At 37.0% G+C, this 21,950-nt stretch overlaps 1 protein-coding gene across 1 annotated transcript in view; it reads left to right on the forward strand.

Moving 5' to 3' along the window:
* Positions 1–21,950, forward strand: part of LOC121737431 — a 176,536-nt gene that overhangs the window by 25,846 nt on the left and 128,740 nt on the right. The window contains exon 2 of the mRNA XM_042129109.1: positions 7,516–7,551. The gene's annotated coding sequence lies outside the window, so the exon portion shown is untranslated. The remainder of the gene's footprint in view (positions 1–7,515; positions 7,552–21,950) is intronic.

The raw sequence follows: 21,950 nt of genomic DNA on the forward strand, positions 1-21,950 counted from the left end.
TGTCAGTATTTCTCTCTAATATATAAAATCAAAACGGCTCAACCGACTTAAATGAAATTTTGTTTGTACTCGTAAGTTAGCTAGGCCTGAGAATAGGTTTTTAATTTTTATAGTCTACTTTTTAAATTGATACTTACTAGAAATAATTTATATGGCAAAACAACGTTTGCCGGGCCAGCTGGTTATCAATAAAAACATCAAAATCTCAGTCTCATAAATATTCATCTGAATACAACACGTTAGAGAGCGAAGTCTCGTCCGAAGCGTTCTGTTTGGAACTGTCCTCCTTTGTGGCTTGTTTGCGGTCAACAGGGGCACTCACTTGAAAATTTATGTTTGTTCTGCATAAACTCGGCTATTTAATATTTTGTTTAAAAATGCATCATGTTTGTATAATTTTGCATTAAAAATCACTAGTACATAGCATAAAAATTGAATTCGGATATGCTTAGATTTTTAAGAGGATACACCAGGGGCGAGAGAAATTGAAAATAGGTATTTGAAAATATATTGCTGTTTCACCAATATCAAGTCTCCCACCGCAGAGCGCGACAGAGACAACACAACAAAAATTCTAATAAAAGAACAGAAAATCTTCGATTCGTTGTCCGCTGATTCCTTCTCCAAAACTTAACCGATTTAAGTACTTTTTTCATTAAGAAATAAAGCAAAGCTTGAGCTGTGTTCCTATGTTTTTTTTTTTTTGTATATTTTAGCCTGTTTTGTTTTCTGAGTGTTTGAACACAGAGGAAAATCTGGCCATTTTTTGGGTTTTTGGACGTTCTTATCTTTTTAATAATAAAGTTATGAAAAAAAAGAAAACATAGGGACCTGCTAATAGTGGCCATTGATATTTAGGAAAAAAATCATAACTCTACCGCCATTATCCTGGGAGGAAACAGGGGACAACGTTTGTATGGAAAAACGGCGGTGTGGACTCCTCTTTAAAGTACGCAACGGATTTTCAAGATGAAAGTTGAAACTTCTTTAAGCGCGTTGAGAGTGAAATTTCAAGGTCGCCTCAACAAAAAAGCGGGTCTTAGTAATAATAATTTAATTATTGCGTCTCATGAATCCGTTACGTCACGCTCTTTTTTAATAGAGAGTGACTTTAGGTAGTCAGCAGGTAAGGTAGTCTACACAAATGCAAGTAGATATACACTATACAGTAAATAAACCGACCAATATTGACAGAAACATTGAAAAACGTAGGACGAAAGTTTTTGTTCACTGTCGATGCTGGTGCTGGCTTTAGCATGAAAGTATTGGGGTCATATCCTATTGTATCAAACAAATAAAGAAACATTTTGTGATCCAACAAAATGGCTGCCTCGTCGCCGCCACCCAAACACATTCGCGCTAATACATTCCCAAATAACGCGATCAGTGTCAATAAGTCGGAATGTCATTATGACGTCACCGAAATGCCGTGATCCCCGTGAATGAGAGCTAAATATAGGGGAGCGTCTCACGAGCTGAGAGCATTATTGTGCTTTTTTCTCTCAATATTTAATCAAAAGCTTCGTAGTCCAGTGGTTTAGAGCATGGCTCTTGACTCGGAGATCTTGGGTTCGATTCCCGCGTTGGAAACATGTCATTTCCAAGTTTGGTTAGGAAAATGCAGGCTGATCACCTGATTGTCTGACAAATAAGTGGATAGGTATGTAAAAAGTCAGTCCTGGTGCCTGCACCTGATCTCTCGCCAGTCGTGTAGGTCGTCCGTTCCACTAGGTTATTAGAGTAAAAGGAATAGAGAGGACTCTTGTGTACTCCGCACACACTTGGGCACTATAAAATTACTCCTGCCGCCTGCGTAACTTGCCTGATTTTAATTAAGCCGGCCACCGTCACCCCTTAGAGGTGGAATTGATCAAAATCCTTTCTTAGCGGATGCCTACGTCATAATATCTACCTCCATGCCAAATTTCAGCCCGATCGGTCCAGTGGTTTGGGCTGTGCGTTAATAGATTACTATGTCAATCAGTCAGTCACCTTTGAGTTTTATATATATAGATAGATACAGGAATTGCTCGTTTATAGATATAAGATACAAGTTTTTTACTCTGCGCTCAGAAGTTTACATTCTTTCAGCCACAGGCTTTACGAAAATCCAATAATCCCCATTTATAGATAATATTCCATTAAGAATTTAATATTCATGTCGTTTGCGCTTCGGATCGCAAATTGCGTAAAACCTTTTCGTATGAAAGGCGAGTTTCCGAGTGTTTAACTGTTTACCCAGCGCTCGGCTAACGTGATCTTCAAGGAATTGGATGCGGAGACGACTTATCTTCTTGCCTGTGGCTTCTCTCGTTATATAAATGTTCTGCACGTGGAAATGTTCTGTAAGACTGTAACTGATTTATACTTTTAATGAGACGGCGCCCGCAACTACATTGCTCCAAAATTCTCTTTCTCGCTTTTTGCAGGATAAAAAGATTTCTATTTGCCGGTTCTTCTCGGCGGGGTAGTTTCCAAACCGGTGGTAGGCATCTGATAGACATTCTGAAAAAAATTGATTCACTCAGAAATAAATCATTTTTTACTTTAATTTTTTATTTATGTCCTTTCCCGGGACTCAAAGTATCCCCATACCGAATTTCAGCAAAATCGGTTCAGAGCTTTATGCGTGAAGAGGTGACATATTTTATCAACACCAAATGTCATGTAGATATCGGTGCTAAATTTTTCTGTTAATTTTAATAGGTTTTCTAATTGGTGCCTGTCCGGTGCGTAAATTTTGATGTCATCTATAAAAAGGAGGTGAGTAATTCTGATTTTATTGGCTTTATCTATTATGTATCCATAATTTGATCTATTGAGAATTTTAGATAGGGGGTTAAAGTTAAGCAAAACCACAAGGGACTAAGTGAGTCACCTTGGAATATGCCGCGTTTTATTTTAATTGGCGAGGTACTGAGGGTGGTATTGACTGTTCTTAGATTAAGCTTAGTGGACCAATTAAGCATTAGGTGTTGTAGAAATTCTATTAAATTGTTGGTAACCTTATAAATTTGTAGGACATGTATCAGCCATGAATGCGGAACACTATCAAAAGCTTTTTGGTAATCTATGTACGCGTAATAAAGGTTCTTATGACATTTTTTTGCTTGATTATGTATTTGGGCGTCAATAACAAGTTGTTCCTTACAGCCCATAGAACCTTTAGCGCAACCTTTTTGCTCTTCAGGGATTATTTTATTTTCTGTGATGTGAGTATTTAGTTTTTGTGTGATTATTGGCGTAAGTAGTTTGTAAAGAGTTGGAAGGCATGTGATTGGGCGGTATTTCGTTGGGTTTTCAGTATCATTTTTATCATATATTTAGGTATGTTATTCCTTGCATCATAAATAGCGGCACTGTTCTAGGGTCCTGAAGGGTTGAATTGAATTCTTTGGCGATGTAGTGATGTGTTGAGGTAAAATACTTTATCCAATAATTTTGAATTTTATCTGGTCCTGGCGCCTTCCAGTTTAAAGTTTTTTTTATGGCAAATGTGACATCATTTATATCTATTACGACTTCAGGCATTAGGTTAATATCGTTACATTCACTTGTTTCGGTACCAAGCCATGAAGCATGTACGTTGTGATGGACTGGTTTGGACCACATATTTTCCCAATAGTTCTTAAGTTCTTCTATGCTGGGCGGTTGTGTGATTTTAATATTTTCGGAATTTAAGTTTTGGTAAAAGAGTTTTTGATTATTTGTAGAAAGTGAATTATCCGTTCTTCTGGAGTTACTGATTTGATAATACTGATTAAGTCGACGGAGTCTTTTAGATTGGGCTTGTACTTTTTGTTTTAGATTATCTAATAAGTCCACTATTCGATTTTCGATGAGATTGTTAGGATTTAATTTTCGTTGTTTTTTGTGGCTAAGATTTCCTTTAAGGTATTGTGTAAGCTGTCCAATTTCTTTTCGTAGTTTTTTAACTCTATTTTCAATTCGAAGTTGCCATTTTGGAATTTTTCGGTCTATTATTTTATCTAATGTATTCTTTTCAGTGGGGTTGTTTTGTTTGGTATGTAGAATTGTAGTTGTTATCGCGGCGCAGTAAATAGCAGAATGAATTTCGTCTAAATCAGGTGATTCTTTTTCTTCTAAATGTTTTTTTAGTAATTTGTTTAATGTGTTTACCGTTTTTATTATTTTTCGTGTGATCTGAAGTTTTGGGATTACCGGTCTGAGTGTTGGATCAGTGTCAGCGTATTTAATTAACATTTCTGTAAAAAGTATTCAAATTTTGTGAGTTTCGGCTAATTCAGTATCGTCGTCGTTTGTCTCTAGTACGATTGCATGTTCTATAGAACAAGCTGTAGTTTCAGGGGAGTTTGAAAATGTAAGGGATGGATCGTTTATAGGTTGTGTTGAAGGATTAGGTAGAGTTAGATCGTCCGTTACATTATGTGGGATATCACTTATTGTATTACTTTGATCGTTGGGACAATCTAATTCATGAGTGACATTTATTTTTATTTAGTTTCTTTCATGGATTGGTATTCTGTTATTTCGATATATAACTCGGATTTGGTCTGCTAGTCTTTGCTCACATATGTGGCTTAGCTCGGGGAAAGTTTCTGAGAATTTCTTATGGAGTGATGGTCTGAATGCTGTGAGGTTCGGTTCGCATGATGGGACGATGTAGTAGCAACGGAGAAGTTATCTGTTTATTTGGTCAGTCCATTTCATCCGTTGTCTACGTTTTCCAGCAAGAGTGGTTGGAGGAAGCATGTCCTGCAAAACACTTCTTACTGGAGTGTTTGTGAGATGAGGCTGAGTGAGAGTATTGTGATCTACGGTTTTCGGATAAATATATTGAGAATGACTCATAGAAGGTGTGATATCAGGAATGGGCACAGGATTAGAAGCTATTGCTTCCTGCGTAACATTGTCTGATATAGGTGATAAAGTAGTGGATCGTGATGAGAATGAGTTATTGAGCATGAATGACTGTGGTGATGAGTGGAGTGATGGGAATAAGCTGACGGATGAGGTAGGTGATGAAGGATATGAGTAAGTGTTGCTTATTATTTGAAAATTATTGTTCTCTGCAGCAGTACTAGACTAGGCAGTAGGATGCGATACGGTGTCCCCCCCAGAATACGAGGGACAGACCGAACCCGAAGGCCGGGGCGGGATTCTCCGTTGCTTTTCGCGCTGGTACCCGCCTGGGGTAAAATATCTCTATTACGTAGTCGCATTATTTTTTTACGTTATATCAAAACAAAAGAGTTAACAAAAGAAGAAAAGATAGTAAAAGAGGAATATAAAGGTGGTGAAAATTAGACAAACCAAAAATAACAACGATTCAAAAACAAGTAGTGACAAATAAAAAGGTGATTAAAAGATAGTGACGAGAAAGAACCGATGATCAGCCACGTGGGTACCTCACCCCGAAGAGAGTGGGGTGGCGCACCCAAGTGTTGCCCGGGGACACCAACTAGGAGGAACCGGCTTCACCCCCTTATTATTATTATTATTATTCCTAGGCAGATAGGGGACCTACGTAGTTTGGTCGCATTACGTCAAACCCATAGGCAACAGATCACAATTTACATTGAATTGACATGATGCGATCAAATAACGTTGGTCTGGTTAAAACGCATCTTCAATCTTTACTTTTCAATGTAAGTGTTATTTACTAGTTTACTACTTAATAAACAAGGGTTACTGAACACAAGTCATTAGTGGGGCGAAGTGAAGTGGGTAATTTGTTTGTCGATAACTTACCCCATCCCCACCCCAGCCCCACTCCCCCGTAAATCTCAATTAGACGAGCTTTTTAACTGATTGCTTCGTAAATTTTACTAACGAAGAACGTTATTTAGTCACTTTCTTTACTAAATCATGGATATTATGTCGCAGTCCACTGGTTAAAATCTCCGTTCAATCAAACAGCTAGCCCTTTGACTGAACAACGCCATTCAATCACACGGCTATACGTCGTTTAGCCGACTTGTGGACTGCAACGTATAACACTACAGCCAGACGACGCTTAGCTAACTGGTTAAATGGCAAATTAAATAAGCTGACCATTAGTTTAGTGTTATTATTACACAAGCGCAATGATAATAACAAGAATAAAAATTATATGCTAATTCATTTTGAAAACAATAATTGCAATTAATACCTTGGTGATGCATTTCATAATCCCGTAATTTCTCCTCGAAAATTTTTAAAATTTTGATTCACTCGTATGTGCCCCCATAATTTCTGTCACTTTAATAACACTTCTACTAACGCATATTTACGAAAAATTTCTTAATACAATCACAAAACACCGGCTAGTTGACGCCATATTGTAAACAAAACGCACCTAGCGCCGCGCGGTGGTGAGCGCTGAACTAATTCAATGAAACGGCTGCTTTTGAAGCAACTGTAGTGTTGAACGTTTCGAGCGACTGAAATATTCAATTAAAAAGCTAGCTTTGAGATTAAATGGCGTTGTTCAGTCAAAAAGTTCAAGCAAAAGGCTAGCTGTTTGATTGAACGGCTATTTAAACCAGTTGGCTGCGACAGATATAATTTGTAAGTACTATCAGAGGAATTAATTCATAGGCAGATGACGGACGTAATTTGGTGACTGACATTGACTCGACATAATTCAACCAAGTAACATATGTTCGTCCGTCCTATGAACTCTCTCATGGCCCCATACAATAACTTCTTGGCGGATCTGCTGACTGCGGGGCTAGCCAAGCGGCAAGGGATTATCGTAAACGCTAACGCAGAACGCTACAATTTAAGACAATTGACATTAGTATTCGCTAGCGAAGCGATGACTTATGTCAAATGGCATACATTTTGTAGCGTTAGCGTTTACGATAATCGCTTGCCACTTGTCTAGAGCCGCTGAAGTCAGTTTTAGCACTATAACTTTTGTACTTCACATTAATTAAAAGAGTAGGAAAGAGTCATTGACATAAGAAACTCATAGAAAGAGTGGACATATTTTGTTAAATTGAAATTGTTAAAACTTACGATCGAACAATAAAGCCAATGTATATTATTAAGGCCTTACCTAATTGTGTTAAATACCATAAGATTTAACATATTGTACTAAATTGAATTGAATTGTTTACAAACTTATAGAAATCCGATTCAATTTTGTGGATTATGATGATGATAGTTTACAAAGTTATAGAGATTCCTTCTGATCTCGATAGCTCTGACCTCGGGCGGAACGTGACCTGGAGATAATGTGAGGGTAATCCAAGCCAAGGGGCATCTTGGCGCTGGAAAAATTTCACTCAGTCAAGAGATATTTTACCCAGAAATTGGGTAATTTTTCGAAAACATTTCCCAAAATGGGTTTTTTAAGTATGATATTTTGAAATGAAATACTAATATCGAAATACTGATAGTTCAAGCTAGAGATCTTCTCTGTTTTTCTTTCTATCTGTGCGTGTCCACTGTCCATGGCACCGCAGCGTCCAAACGGATGGACCGATTCCGATATAGTTTTTTAAAATGTTATTTTGTGGAGTTATAATTTTAAATACTTTGTTGCAGGTATAGCGAGTGGAGTAGATAATAAATAATATAGTGGTGAGTAACCTTTTCGAACAATTAGCCAATCACAATTCACAAGCGGTAGCGAAAAGATAAACTTCCGTCAAAAAAAATAAAAACCGAGCATTAAATATCATACTAGCTGTCCAGGCAAACGTTGTTTTGCCTGTTTTCCCAGTTTTCTTGCTTTTGTCTTGAAGTTTTTTCTTAATTTTTTTTCTATAAACCTCACGGAGCCCGCGACCTTTCCAACGAATGCAAAACCGTGGAAATCGGTTCGTGCGTTCTGGAGTTATAGCGTCAGGAAGGAAAATCCGACTTATTTTTATAATATACTTATTAGATTTGTAACTAGTTCAAAACTTATGAGTTATGACTGATTAAAGTTTAGAAGTTTTCATTGCTGGTGGAAAAACCCAGTAAAAAACAATGGCGCATTCAAAAGTCCTCAGCGAAACTTCAGGCGTTTGTTGCAATTGAGTGACGAAAACTTCGCTTTGTTCAATGAAATCACTGACTTTTGTAAATTCTTTGTTTACAATTTGAAGTTTATCTTATTTGGTGCTTATAGTTTATCAAAGTTTTTTGCTCTTATTAAAAAAGCCAACATTGTGTAAAAATAGTAAGAAAACTAACTATATTATAATCATTATAGATTGATAGTTGAATATATCAATTCATAAAAACAAGAAAGAACTAGTTAAGTTTTTGTACGCAGGTCCTATTGATAAAGAGATAGTTAGATATAAGTCCAGTTTGACCTACATGGGAGAGGTATCTGCACACTTATCCAAAATAATGAAAAGCAACGATATGTATGTCGCATTCAGGACAAATAATACTTTAAAACATCATTTGTGTCATAATAAAGACTCGGTATAAAGAACATATCGCGGCTTATAGAAATGGTCATCCTGATAAGTCACATTTTGCTAAACATCTTTTAGATAATAATCATACTGTGCCCGATAGCCATTCCTATAAAGTTTTACATAAATGCGATAAAGGCTTTCGGCTGAGCATGTTGGAACAATTAGAGATCATAAAAGAAAAGAAAAATAACAGATTTGCATTGTTGAATGACCAAACTTGCTTGACTACGTCACCGCTTATTAATATGTTCGGGGGTACTAGTGAGAGTAGTGGGGGTATTGGGGATAGTAGCGGGGCTCGATAGTGTATAAAAGGCGGTGTTTTGGCCGGTGGCGGCACTTAACGGACGTTGTTCGCAGAGTCCACACCCTGAGGATGCTCCGGTGTTGGGGCGAAACGCGCGTCGAGGTTTTCAACCTGCATGGTGGTGAGGGGCCTTGCACGGATTTGCCAACATTATTGCTTGTGTGGTGGTGGTGTTTGCAAGTTCTTGCATGCGAGTGTACGCATAGGCAGTGTGGGAGGAGGGAGGTGCTGTACGCATGCCCATGCGTACACTCACTCATTTACTTAAAGGTGGAAGTTGTTTTCGCGGAATATTGCTAAAAATAATAACAAACTAAATTTAAACTATGGATTTCCGCAAAGTAACGCCTGATTCCATTAACAACTTAAAGTTGTATATCTGCGTGGACCCTTAGTGTCGGCGCTGACGGTCGGCGTGTCACTTACAAAACATTTTCTTAGTGCTTTTGAGGATGTTATACTGATTTTATACTGATCCACCCTCAATTACTCTTGTTCGCTCGAATTGCTGAGAATGTGTACAAAGTAACACGTGAAAATACCCAAAAACGTACTCTCCACGAGTGCACTTAGCTTTGAAACGGCGCAAATATGTGAGGAGTCCGTAACAGATACGTCCGCGTCGGCTTAAAAATAAATTGCTTATATAATACTAGATGACGCCCGCAACTCCATTGCGCCAAAACTAACTAGTTATCGCGTTGGAACCGTACATTTTTCCGGGACAAAAAGTATCCTATGTCCTTTCCCGGGACTCAAGGTATCTCCATGCCAAATTTCAGCAAAATCGGTTGAGCGGTTTGAGCGTGAAGAGGTAACAGACAGACAGACAGCCACACTTTCGCATTTATAATATTAGTATGGATGGATTTCCATCCCGAGCAAAAAAATTTAAAACAGAGATATTCGGTATGACAGTCTGTAGTATTTTTGTGACTATAAAATGTTTATATAGGGCTTTTTTTTTTTTTTCGAAAGGGTCTATGCTACTGGTCTGGTTAAGACCATGGTAGTTTAATCGTGGCTATAACTAGTCTGTTGCTAGTTGGTTTGGAAATAAACAATGAGGGGGGCCTGGCCCCCTCCCCTAAAGTCACACGTGTGACATTCTAGTCGGGCAATATTGGGGAGAGCTACGAAAATAAGCTATTTTTATCTGACGTGGGTTATATAGGGCACGATACGAAAGTTTATATAAAGAACGACTTAGATATTATATAGCTAAGTCGTTCTTTCACAGTCTTATTTCTAGACGATCTATTCTTTAAGACTGCTTTTCCATCGGAGCTGTGTTGCAAGGATTGTGTTTATAAAGGGTTTCCGAGACGAACAAGGATCTTGGCGGCAAGCACGTAGACTTTTTGTGTAGTTTAGTTACAACAGGTGAAATAACATCAAGGCGGAGCAGTCACGTAAATGCTTGATTCAAGCTTCATGCAAACATTGTTAACGGTCAATCTTATACTTATCTTTAAACGAGCAATTCTTGTATATATATGTAAGTATAATATATAATTGGAATCTCGGAATCGGCTCCAACGATTTTCATGAAATTTAGTATACAGGGGGTTTCGGGGGCGATAAATCGATCTAGCTAGGAATCATTTTTAGAAAATGTATTTTATTCGTGTTTTATCGATAGTCAATAAACTAAAAAATATGACTCTTCCTGACATCTATTTAATTGGCGAATAATAATTCTATTTTGTGAGCAACTAATTGCTTTAACGATAAAACAACAGCTAAAGCTATTCCAGCAGATGGCGTTGTTAAGTAACACGAAGTCAATGAGTGTTTGCTATACCGAGCAAAGCTCGGTCATCCAGGCACTATGCTTAAAGCAAGCAAAAATCTACATGCTTACCGCCAAGCAGCTTCTTTGTCTCGGAACCCCATAAAATCCAATAGAATCGATGAGCTTAGCAAAGTCAGGCAAATAAATCGATTCTATTGGTTCTCAAAAACACATTCCTCGCAGCGCTCCGATTGAAACCGGGGAGAGTCTTGGATTTGTCTAGCACAGGACACCCTCCACAACCAGCCGGTCTGCCTCATAAAAGACCGGACATCCTTTATGAGGCAGACCGGCTGGTTGTGGCATCATCCGGTAAGAAGCGTTCCCGCGCCGGGACTGGCTAAGCCTTCCCATCCTCTCCCGGAGCCCCGTTAGACAAGAGTTAGGAGGTTTCCGATTGAAATTTATCGTACACCAAACAATTCAACCAAATCTGTCTATGACCTTTTTTTCCAAATCTTTTTACCAAATCTGTATCTGTCTTAGATATGTCATTACATTATTTGATAAACATTGGCAGTATATGGCGTATGAGGAAAACGAGATTAATTAGTAACGAAAGGAATTACAGAACCCTCTGGGGATCACGATACGATCGCTTGCGGATAAAAGAATACACGTGCATGATTAGGCTGGCCGCATACAAACCTTTTCCGCATACGAGTTCCGAATTCGTTTTCCGTGTTCGGAAATCTAAATAATAAGTAAATGGAATCAGTGAAAAATACATTAAGGGAGATTGCAGACGGCACAGTTTTTGTGTGATCGAGTCTGCGGGGCACATACAGCCTGCATGGCCGCACGCACACGTTCGCTTTTTCCGAATGGTACGAATTTCACACGTGCGTTTCGAATGTAAATCAGCGCGTTCGCAAGTAAAGAAAAACGAATGTGTTTGCTAGTCTAACGGAATTCCAAATCAAAATTCCGCATGAGGAAATCGAATACGGAAAACGTGTGTATGCGGCCAGCCAAAGGAGCAAAACTGAATTTTATTTGATACATAACTAGATACACATTGGATTAACAGACTGGCCGCTTCCAGAGTCTAGAGCTATTATAAAGTTAACTTCTTTAGCAGCGTTCTACGCTTTTTTGGAATGGGTTAAAACTTAAAACCTAAAATGTCAAACTCGTATGAGCACACGTGACCTGGTCGATAACCCGTAAGTCTGTCCAAAGCTCAAAGGCGCGAATTCCCGCATCATGAAGACATTCCATTGATTAGTCTGTATTTTTTACTTGACTAGTTCACGCCATTTCCCGCGGATTCCACAGACGGCACCGGCGAATTCTCGAGAATTCCGCGGAGGACGCGCTTCAAATTTTTTGGCTCGTCTTTAATTTTGATATTATACTGTTGATATAAAGTTCATTATGCTATGTACAGTTTCGTTGCAAAAAGTCGCTTCCGTTCCACTCTGCAAAGAGTGAGGAAGTATAATATTCCCTCTCTTTCGCGGCAAAAACCCTATGCCTTCCTTTGTTTAACTTTCACTTCTACCAGTATCCAATACCCATTATATTTGTAATCAATGATATTCTACTTATACAGATATGTTACGTCCATACTATTTTCCGGCTTAAATCTCTTCCGAAAAATTTTAAAATTCAAAATTGTTGACATTGACAAATTTGACGGATAAGTGAAACAAAAGATACGAAAAACCATTTACATAAAAGAGACAGTTCTATTTTTAAACGTCGAATCGTATTAATCGTATTAATCGTAAAATTCGATTTTTTCCAGATTGTTCGAAAAAATAATTGAAAATGTAAATAATCGAGGTATTTATTGCAATCAAGACATGTGGTAAGAGATTCCATGTGTTTTGTTTACTTTCGAGTCATTATTGGTACATTTTCGAAACACGCACGACGTCATTTTCAATTTATTTAGGTAAGACAAGACGCGGCACGTTCGTGACTGCGCCGAAGCAGACTAAACAACAGACGGCCCAATTGGGCCGTATTTGAAGCTTCACAACGCGCGCGGTAGTAACATATCTGGTTTTAATACTATTAATAAAACAACCGTGCTTGCCATGAGACTAGGGACGAACTGTCCATAGACACTTTTATTTGGAATAGACAAAAATCAATCATCTAATACAGATAAACAAATACAGGATATACAAGGTGTCTTCTTCTTATTATTTTTATATAATACTAACACCCCCACTATATAAAAATAATCCAAGTATACTAATACTTATTTTTCTACTAAGCCAACAGCATTCACAAAGGCATTATGCTTAATTGAATTTAAACCCTTAGTAAGTATATCAGCTGGCATATTAGCTGAGCATAGGTACTGAATATTTAACAACTTTTGAGCAACAATTTCTTTACAAAAATGAAATCTTATATCTATATGTTTGGATTTGTGGTGAAAAACAGGATTCAACAATAATTTTTGTGCACTTTGGTTGTCATTGTACAGAATAATAGTATATAAATTGTCTGTAATTTCACATTGTAAGTTTTGTCTTTACTACATTCTGAGATCCCTATATACTCTGCTTCTGTACTAGAGAGTGCAACAACCTTTTGTTTTCTGCTTTCCCAAGATATTGCAGCACCTGATAATTTAAACACATAACCCGTATATGACCTCCTACTAATAACATCACTGCCCCAATCTGCATCAACATAACCAATTATTTCAGAATTTAGTTTTGACTCATATTTTAAAACATAATGTTTTGTTTTCTTTAAGTATCTCAAAATTCTTTTTGCATGTTGCCAATGTTCTTTAGTAAAACAATTATTAAATTGGCTCATGTAACTAACTGAATATGATATATCTGGGCGAGTTAAAACGGATAAATACATTAAACTACCTATCAAAGATTGATATGGTATACCAACATCACATTTGTTATTTATACTGAGATTTAGTTTACATTCCATTGGTGTATTTGATGTGTAACAATCTAACATATTAAATCTACTCAACAACTGGTCTATATAACACTCTTGGTCCAATGTTACAGAATTTTCATTGCATACAACTCGCATACCCAAACATTGTCTTATAGTACCTAAGTCTTTAATCTTGAAATTGTTATCTAGAGATTTTTTCAATGCTATTACTTCGTTACAATCATTAGAAAAAATGAAAAAATCGTCCACATATAAAGCAATTACAGTTATACACTTCTTATTTTTCTTAATAAATAAACACGGTTCATATTTAGATTTTTCATAACCGATGCTACGCAAACAATCATCAACCTTTTTATACCACATTCTCGAAGATTGTTTTAATCCATATATTGCCTTTTTTAACTTTAAAACCTTACCATCCTTTAAATCACCAAAACAATCTGGTTTTTGCATAAAAATATCTTCTTCGAGATGTCCGTTTAAAAAAGCTGTTTTTACATCCAAGTGTACTGTCTTAAAATTTAATTTTACAGTTAAAGCAAACAACAATCTTAAGGTAGAATATCGCACTACCGGAGAGAACGTTTCGTTATAGTCCACACCATGTCTTTGAGTGAAGCCCTTCGCAACTAAACGCGCACGATATAAAACATTACCATCCATATCACTCTTTTTCTTAAGAACCCACTTACACTTAACCACACAACCACTATTTGGTGCATCAACCAACTCCCAAGCTTGATTATCTTCAAAACATTGAAGTTCTTCTTTTAATGCTTTTTGCCAATACTCTTTTTCATATCCAGTCAATGCCTCCCGCAATGTTATCTCTCCAGCATCTTGAAGACAGACATTTTGTTGGCTACTAAAACCATATCTATCAGGTTGTGTTCTTTTTCTAACTTCCCTTGTAGTTGTCACACATTCTGGTAAAGTTTCTTCTACATCTTCATACTCAGAAGGTACAAAGTCAGAATCTGAGTCATTTGTAGATTTTTCATCGGATGTGAGAGTATCGGATAATTTTCCTTTCATATCCCCCACTGAAGATGACAGGTCTGTAGTTGTTTCATTAACATTTCTTTTTTCTATAACTGCTATGGTAGTGTTTTCTTTCTCTACAACTATCACATCTCGACTAGTTGTTATCACTTTCTTGACAGGATCATACACTCTATAGCCTTTGCTCGCATCAGCATAGCCTACTAGAATACCTTTTTGGGCCTTTTTATCCCACTTTTGTCTCTTTTCTTTAGCAATGTGTACCATCACCATGCTGCCAAACACTCTCAGATGACTTATATCTGGCTTGACACCATGCCATAGTTCATAAGGCGTTTTTCCTTGCAACACTGACAAACCCGAGCGATTGTGCAAATATACTGCTGTGTTTGTAGCTTCAGCCCAGAACATCTTGCTTAACTGTGCATCAAAAAGCATGCACCTAGCTTTCTCGACTAAGGTTCTGTTCATTCGTTCACATAGTCCATTCTGTTCGGGCGTATATGGACATGTCGTTTGATGAACTATTCCCATTTTCTTTAAGTAAACATTGAACTCAGCATTGCAAAATTCTCTTCCATTGTCACTTCTAATAATTTTTATCTTTTTATTTGTCTGTTTTTCAACTAACACTTTGTATTCAGTGAAGCTTTTAAAAGCGTCATTCTTGTTTCTCAGAAAATAAATAGCTGTCATTCTGCTAAAATCATCGACAAATAAAATGAAATATTTAGAACCTGCAATAGATTCACACTCCATAGGACCACAGATATCCATATGAATGATATTTAACACCTCTGTACTTCTCTTACCAATATGAGTAAAAGGCAATCTAGCTTGTTTCCCTTCACAGCATACAGAACAGTTTGACTTTGTAATGTCAACTTTCTCATTCAAGGTTAATCCATTGACTGTATTCTTCATTTTATTTAGACTGTCACTGTTTATATGTCCTAGCCTGCGATGCCAGAGCTCACCAGATATGATTGCTGATGCAGACATATTTTCTTGAAGTTGTAGCTTGTAAACTCCATTATTTAATAATGCGTAAGCAACTAGTGTACCTTTCTGATTATATATTTCACAAGCATTTGTAGTAAATACGACATTATTCCCTTTGTGAATTAATTGACTAACTGATAGTAAGTTAGTTGTTAATGTCGGCACACAAAACACATCTTTTATGTCCACATCAAAACTGCAATTGTTAGTCTTGGTAGAAATCTTTATATCACCGGAACACTCAATCTTTACTTGTGTATTGTCAGCTATTGTAATAGTCTGGCCTTCCTTTTCGTAAGAAATGTTCCTGAGCCATTGTTTATTTGGCGTCAAGTGCACACTGGCCCCGGAATCAACATACCAATCTTGGTTATTAAAATTTCCGCTTAGAAAGACCGCACTGAACGCATTTGTATGTTTACGTTCATTGTATTTATTATTCGACACTTCAGCTGTACATTGTGACTTAAAATGACCTATTTGTTTGCATTTATAACACTTGATTTCTTTCTTCGTCTTTGTTGACATTGACCTTCCATTTTGGCTGCCATGATTGTTATTTTTGGTAACCATAGACTTCCTGGCCGTCGATGAGTGTTGCCAGTTTTTATAACCACTGACTAAAGCGCCACTCGATTCGTCGTTCATCCCATTCGTTTCGTTTCCGGATTCAATGTCAAGTAACTTACTTTTAATGGCGTCCGTTGTTATCTGGATTCCTGAATGTTCAATGGCCATTATCATAGGGGCATATTTTTCAGGTAGCCCTGCCAACAACAGCGAACCAATCCATTCATCGTTTAACTGGAATCCTGTATTAGACAACTTTTGCCCGGTTTCTATAATTTGTGTCACATATGTAATCATGGAACCACAATTTTCGAGTCTTATAGAAATTAAATTTCGTAGTAAGGTTATTCTTCTTGCAAATCCTGAATCATCAAACAAAACCTTTAGCTTCTCCCATAATTCTTTGGTAGTAGAAACATTTCGTATATGCACATACAATGAAGAGTCAATTGTGAGAATTAACTTTGCTTTCGTTTTTGCATCATCATCGGCAAACGAACTTATATCTTCCTCTGGTTTGATGCATTTCATCATCCCTTCTAGGATTAAAAAGTTTTCCGCCGCAAATACCCATTCACTGTAATTCTCTCTTCCTCTTAATTTTGGCATATTAACAATGTAATTTGCGGCCATTTTGAGCTCTGTATGCAGACCACTTGAAACAAATCTGAGCGCCTAAGCTTAGCTAATCTAATTATCCTACTGCGATTTATTATCACACCACTTATTTTAACTTTAAAATACTTGAATTAATCGCGATAATTAGCTAAAAGCCGTAAATCTGGGCCCCTAACCTAATACTATTAATAAAACAACCGTGCTTGCCATGAGACTAGGGACGAACTGTCCATAGACACTTTTATTTGGAATAGACAAAAATCAATCATCTAATACAGATAAACAAATACAGGATATACAAGGTGTCTTCTTCTTATTATTTTTATATAATACTAACAGGTTTGAGTATTTCATCATTGTTTGTAATGATATTTTGGAACAATAAAGCTATCCGTCTGCCAGAACAAAGGGCGTCGTCCTGCCCCGATGGGCGCCGAACCTGGGTTGACTGCCCTGATTGGTTTTTGACATGACAGGCAAAACAATTGTTAGTAAGAATGTAAAATGTAAATAGCTGATCCGAGCAACAGTCAGACAGTTAATAATAATATTATGTCGAGTATTGAATTCAGAGATGATCAATAAATTAATCCTTGCCACATTTTGTGTTCGACGAGGGCGACTTACCCCAAAAATCAAACATCGTCCTCTCTTCACACTCACGCCCGTCTTTCATATGCCAGGTGAAAAAGAACGACACGAACAAACTCGATAAATAATATACAACATTTTGAAAATCCGCTAGGTCGATCTCTCAATGATAGAATTTTATACAATGTGTTAAAATATTAACTTAGTTCAATGCACGGTTATGGCAATAAATGAAAAATTCGTGAAAATTAGATGCATCTTTGTGATTTTTTTTATCGAGAAAATTTTAAGATATCGTGTTTTTGCTCAGATCGAATTCTCGGAAATGTAATGTAGTATCTAATTATAGAAAATGAAACAATTCGGGGCTTATTTTCAAGTATAAAAATGAATTATAAAATCGACACTTTAGGGTTAGTCGCCCCCTTAAAAAGTATGCGTTAAAGCGGCATTAAAAGCACACAAGCTATGAAAATTTCAGAAGCTACGGCATTTCTCGAGATACAGCCTGGAGACAGACAGCGAGGTGTTAGTAATAGGGTACCGTTTTTACCCTTGTGAACGCTAAAAAGAATTATTTATTATTTCAATTTGTATAAATATTTTAAACGTTCTATTTTTGGTCTAGCTTACACGTGAGTCATTCAAAATCCTATTCCTTTTAACAAGTAAACACTGTCACGCTTTTAACACGTGATATCTTCCTACGTATCAGAATTCCAAATTCGAATTTGAATTTCAAACTCAAAGCTTGTGGCATAGTATAAAATAAATATAAACACAGTGTATTTTCTTTAATACACCCTCGAATCGAGCGCTTGCATAATATGCAGTGACCAGCGTACGCGTCAAACTTTTAGGTATCTTTAGAACGTGTTTTTTCAGTAAGTTTTCTGAATAATATTTTTTATTTCTTTGTTAGCCTGGCAAACGTTGTTTTGCTCGCGTTATTTAGGATATAAAAAAGTTCTCAATAATTCCAATAAGTGCTAGAACACAACACACAAGGTCAGCCGCTTTGGAGATATTTGTCGAAACTAATGGTCGAAATTCGACCTTAGTTTCAAGGACATTAGGGCTACTACCTATATTTTTTAATAGAAAGTATAATGTTGACTTTATCATATTATTTTTTTCTTGTCTCTGGGACCCAGCTGATCTCAGACTGGCCTTGTAAGGATTGTCTAATTGTATCTAAGATTCAATAAAAAAAACTATAATTCATTTTCAATTTGTCAACATGTTGTCAACAGACTTCAACCATAAATAGAAGAATATAATTCGTATGTATAGGCTTGTCACTCAAAAAGCTGTCATCTTCTTGAGTGTGCGTATTGTAGTGTCTAATGTTTTATTAATTGTTAAAAAAATGTATGATAAAAGCAAAATTTCAAAATAATATCAGCTCGATGCACTCCTTCACCTTATAAACTATAACTGTGCAAAATTTCATTCATTTACGTTTCCGCATTTTTCGTCAAAAGGTATACGTACAAAGTTTTTCGTTCACATATTAATACAGTAGTATAATAGGTAACTAGGTAAGTACCTACTGTTCCTGTAGGCAGTACTGACTACTGAGCACAGAATACAAACCTGTCAGTAAATTAATCCCAAATGATTTGTATAATTGGATATTACCTCTTTGTGTAGACTCACCGCCCCCCCAATAATACACCCAGGGGGTGGCACCCGCCTAATGGATGTTATTTGATACGGGAGCAAATCTTCCATTATCGACAACTGTCTGGATAAAAACGCCTAGGTGTCGTGTGTCCTTGGAACGGGAGGGGGAGGGGGAAATAACCCCCCAAAATCTAGTTTATTAATAATTAGCGGCCCCGACGGACATCGTTCCGTCATATCTATGAAGTTTAAATTGTCATTCAAGCGGTTTAATAATCTAGGTCACTTTTTTTTAATTTTCTCCCCACCACAACCACCTTATTATTAAAAAAATGTCGAAATCGGTTCAGCCGTTTTTGAGGGAACCGCTTATCAACACATATTTTAGCGATTCATTTTTATACCATAAGAAGTTAGAGTCGGGTCGATTTTTATTCGTCCGCCCGAACGCGCGTTTTGACGGCTTCACCGCAAGTTTAAAAAGTATTTGAAAAAAAAAATTCTGAATAAAATTTTTTGAGTTTAAGTTTCAGTTTCGAGTTTGTGATCGAGCCTAATACAGCTCTTCAATATCCCCAAAAATCAATCTTCCTACAAAATTTCAGCCTACGATCGCATCAAGGCTGCTTGGAGTCTACCTATTAAAATACACTATATACTTTTTACGTATTTACCTAGCTTAAATAACTCATATTATGGTTTGGCATTCCCAGCGCGGTCTGTGTACCTTCATTAAGAAATTCTTGTCCATTTTGTCATTCTTGTGGCTTGTTTCGCGTAACACAAAGCCCATAAAATTGCCTAGATGAAAGAGATCATTAGGGTTACTTATATTCTTTTATGTAAATGGAAATTCGTTTATCACGCAGGAATCGTACATTTTTCCAAGAAAAGAAATGTATCATTTAAATAAGTAATTATGTTCCCGAAAACTCAAAATATCTGCATAACTTTCAGCAAAATCGGTTGAGTAGTTTGTGCGACTTAAAGAGGTAACAAACATAAATTCGCATATAGAAGTATGGATATTGGATACCTAGACGAACTTAACAACGAAGAGATAGAAAATAGTATACAATTTAAAACGATTCTCTGTGAAATGGAACCGGCATTACATAGCCGGCCGCGTCACTCAAAGTGAGTCAAAGGGAATACAAATGAAGTGGCATTTGCATACAACCTGCAAATATATTATATTGTATGTGGAGGTCGATTGTACTTAAAATTTTATATAGTCATAATAGAATTTTAAAAAGAAAAAACCGACTTCAAATTGTACGTAATTAAGTATTAAAATTCCCTATCTCAAAAACTACTAAACCGATTTCGAAGAAACTTGAAGTATTCCCTAAGTTGAACAATACCTAGTACAACAAAAAAGAATCACTTAAATTGGACTTGTAGTTCCGGAGATATGCGTGCACAAATATACATACATACAACATTCTTTTGCAATTTGGCACATTTGTTCAGAAGCTGCTACAGATTAACATATACAAAAACTGGACAGTTCTAGAAATATTACATATATACACGTCAAATTGATAACCTCATTTTTTTGAAGTCAGTTAAAAATGGGTAGACGAGGCTTTTGATCTTACTATCATCTAGTTAAACTATCTATATAATGTTAGTACAATATGACGCCCGCAATCCCGTTGCGCCAAAATTAGTGGAGATTTTGTGTTAACTCTTTTTCTCTTGTTTTGGGGTACTCGATCTTGTTGCCAAGTGTTTGTATCTTGGGCATGCTTTTCTTGTGGTGTGGACTCTTTGTTTCCAAGAGAGTTGCTTCTTGGCCTTGTTTTAAACAGGCTGGGGTGAAAGACTTGCTGCATCATCTTCTTGTTTGGGTTTTTCCCTTCCTGTCCTGTTATGTCTCCTGTGCATTCTTCTTCCTGCTGCGTTCGTTTCTCCTCGCGTGTAAGCAAAATTTTGTCCCCCCCAGATACGATGGGACTGCCTGAGTTTCCCTGTGGGCTCTTCTCAGGGAAGGATTCTCCGGCTTGGCCGGTACCTTCCTGGGGTAGTTTATTTTTAAATCCTGCTATCATGTTTATTTCGGTATACGTATCGGGTATACATCCTAGCCTTTGGTGATTCAACACCTATGCACAAGGCAGCACATTGGTTTATTATTCGGAGTACCTTCTCCTAGACCAACTGCCAGCCAAGGCTCACGAGGTTGGTCTCCCCGGGTCAGAGCTTATATTAGAGTGGCGGCTCCTGCTCGCCACTGTCGCCCACATATCATTGGGTTTGGTGTCACTTTGTAGAAGTTACCCCGCCATGAGTAACCCCAACACCCCTCTATATGGACCGCCCGATTGTCCGCGGCTGCACAAGGCAGCTAGTCCCCATATCTGGAGATCGTTTCGCTATCCGCAACCTGCGACGCGGGGGGTGGCATAGGGTCATACCTCTGGGATGTGTTCACCCAGAACCCCTATAATAATATAATTAAATTATTTAGAAAATAAGTACTTTTGTTATTATTTATGTCATAAGAGATTTTAATATATACATGTCCATTGTATTATTTTTCTTTAAATATCATATTATATTCATTCAATGCTTTCATACAAAGCAATTATTTTGCTTTTTATTCAAATCTACAACTTTTTTTCTAGCCCTACGGACATAAGCCCAAAAGTCATAAAAATAATTACTTGGGACCAATCGCCAGATGAAAAAAATGTTAAAATTCATATCTGGTGTTTGGGCCCACTGGGCCCAAAAACCTTGGTTGGGACGAAACACCAGAGTACTCGATCGGATAGCAGTTCATATGTTTCTGATCAGAAATTTCGGACAATTTGCGGCCGGCCTAAGTTTTCTTTAACGTCACACCTCACAACTAAAAATGTTTTTCTAGTTTTAGCTCCCAACAAAGTATACTTAATAACATGAATATAGATAATAATCTTAACTGAAATAATCCCACATTGTCCTTTATAACGCCGACGCTCTCAAAACTCAAATACTAACTCGAAACAGCTTTAATAATAAACTAGAACATAACGCTTATGACTGTGTTAGTTGGCTGTATAGAGAGTAATTTTCTCGCTAGCTGGAGAACAGGGTTATAATGAAGTCGCTTGTAAATAGGTAACTTTATACGCAATTACATCCTAAACAAACATACTTCCTTGTGATTAAATTC

The sequence above is a fragment of the Aricia agestis genome, chromosome 20 (genome assembly GCF_905147365.1).
Source record: "Aricia agestis chromosome 20, ilAriAges1.1, whole genome shotgun sequence".
Lineage (NCBI taxonomy): Eukaryota > Metazoa > Arthropoda > Insecta > Lepidoptera > Lycaenidae > Aricia > Aricia agestis.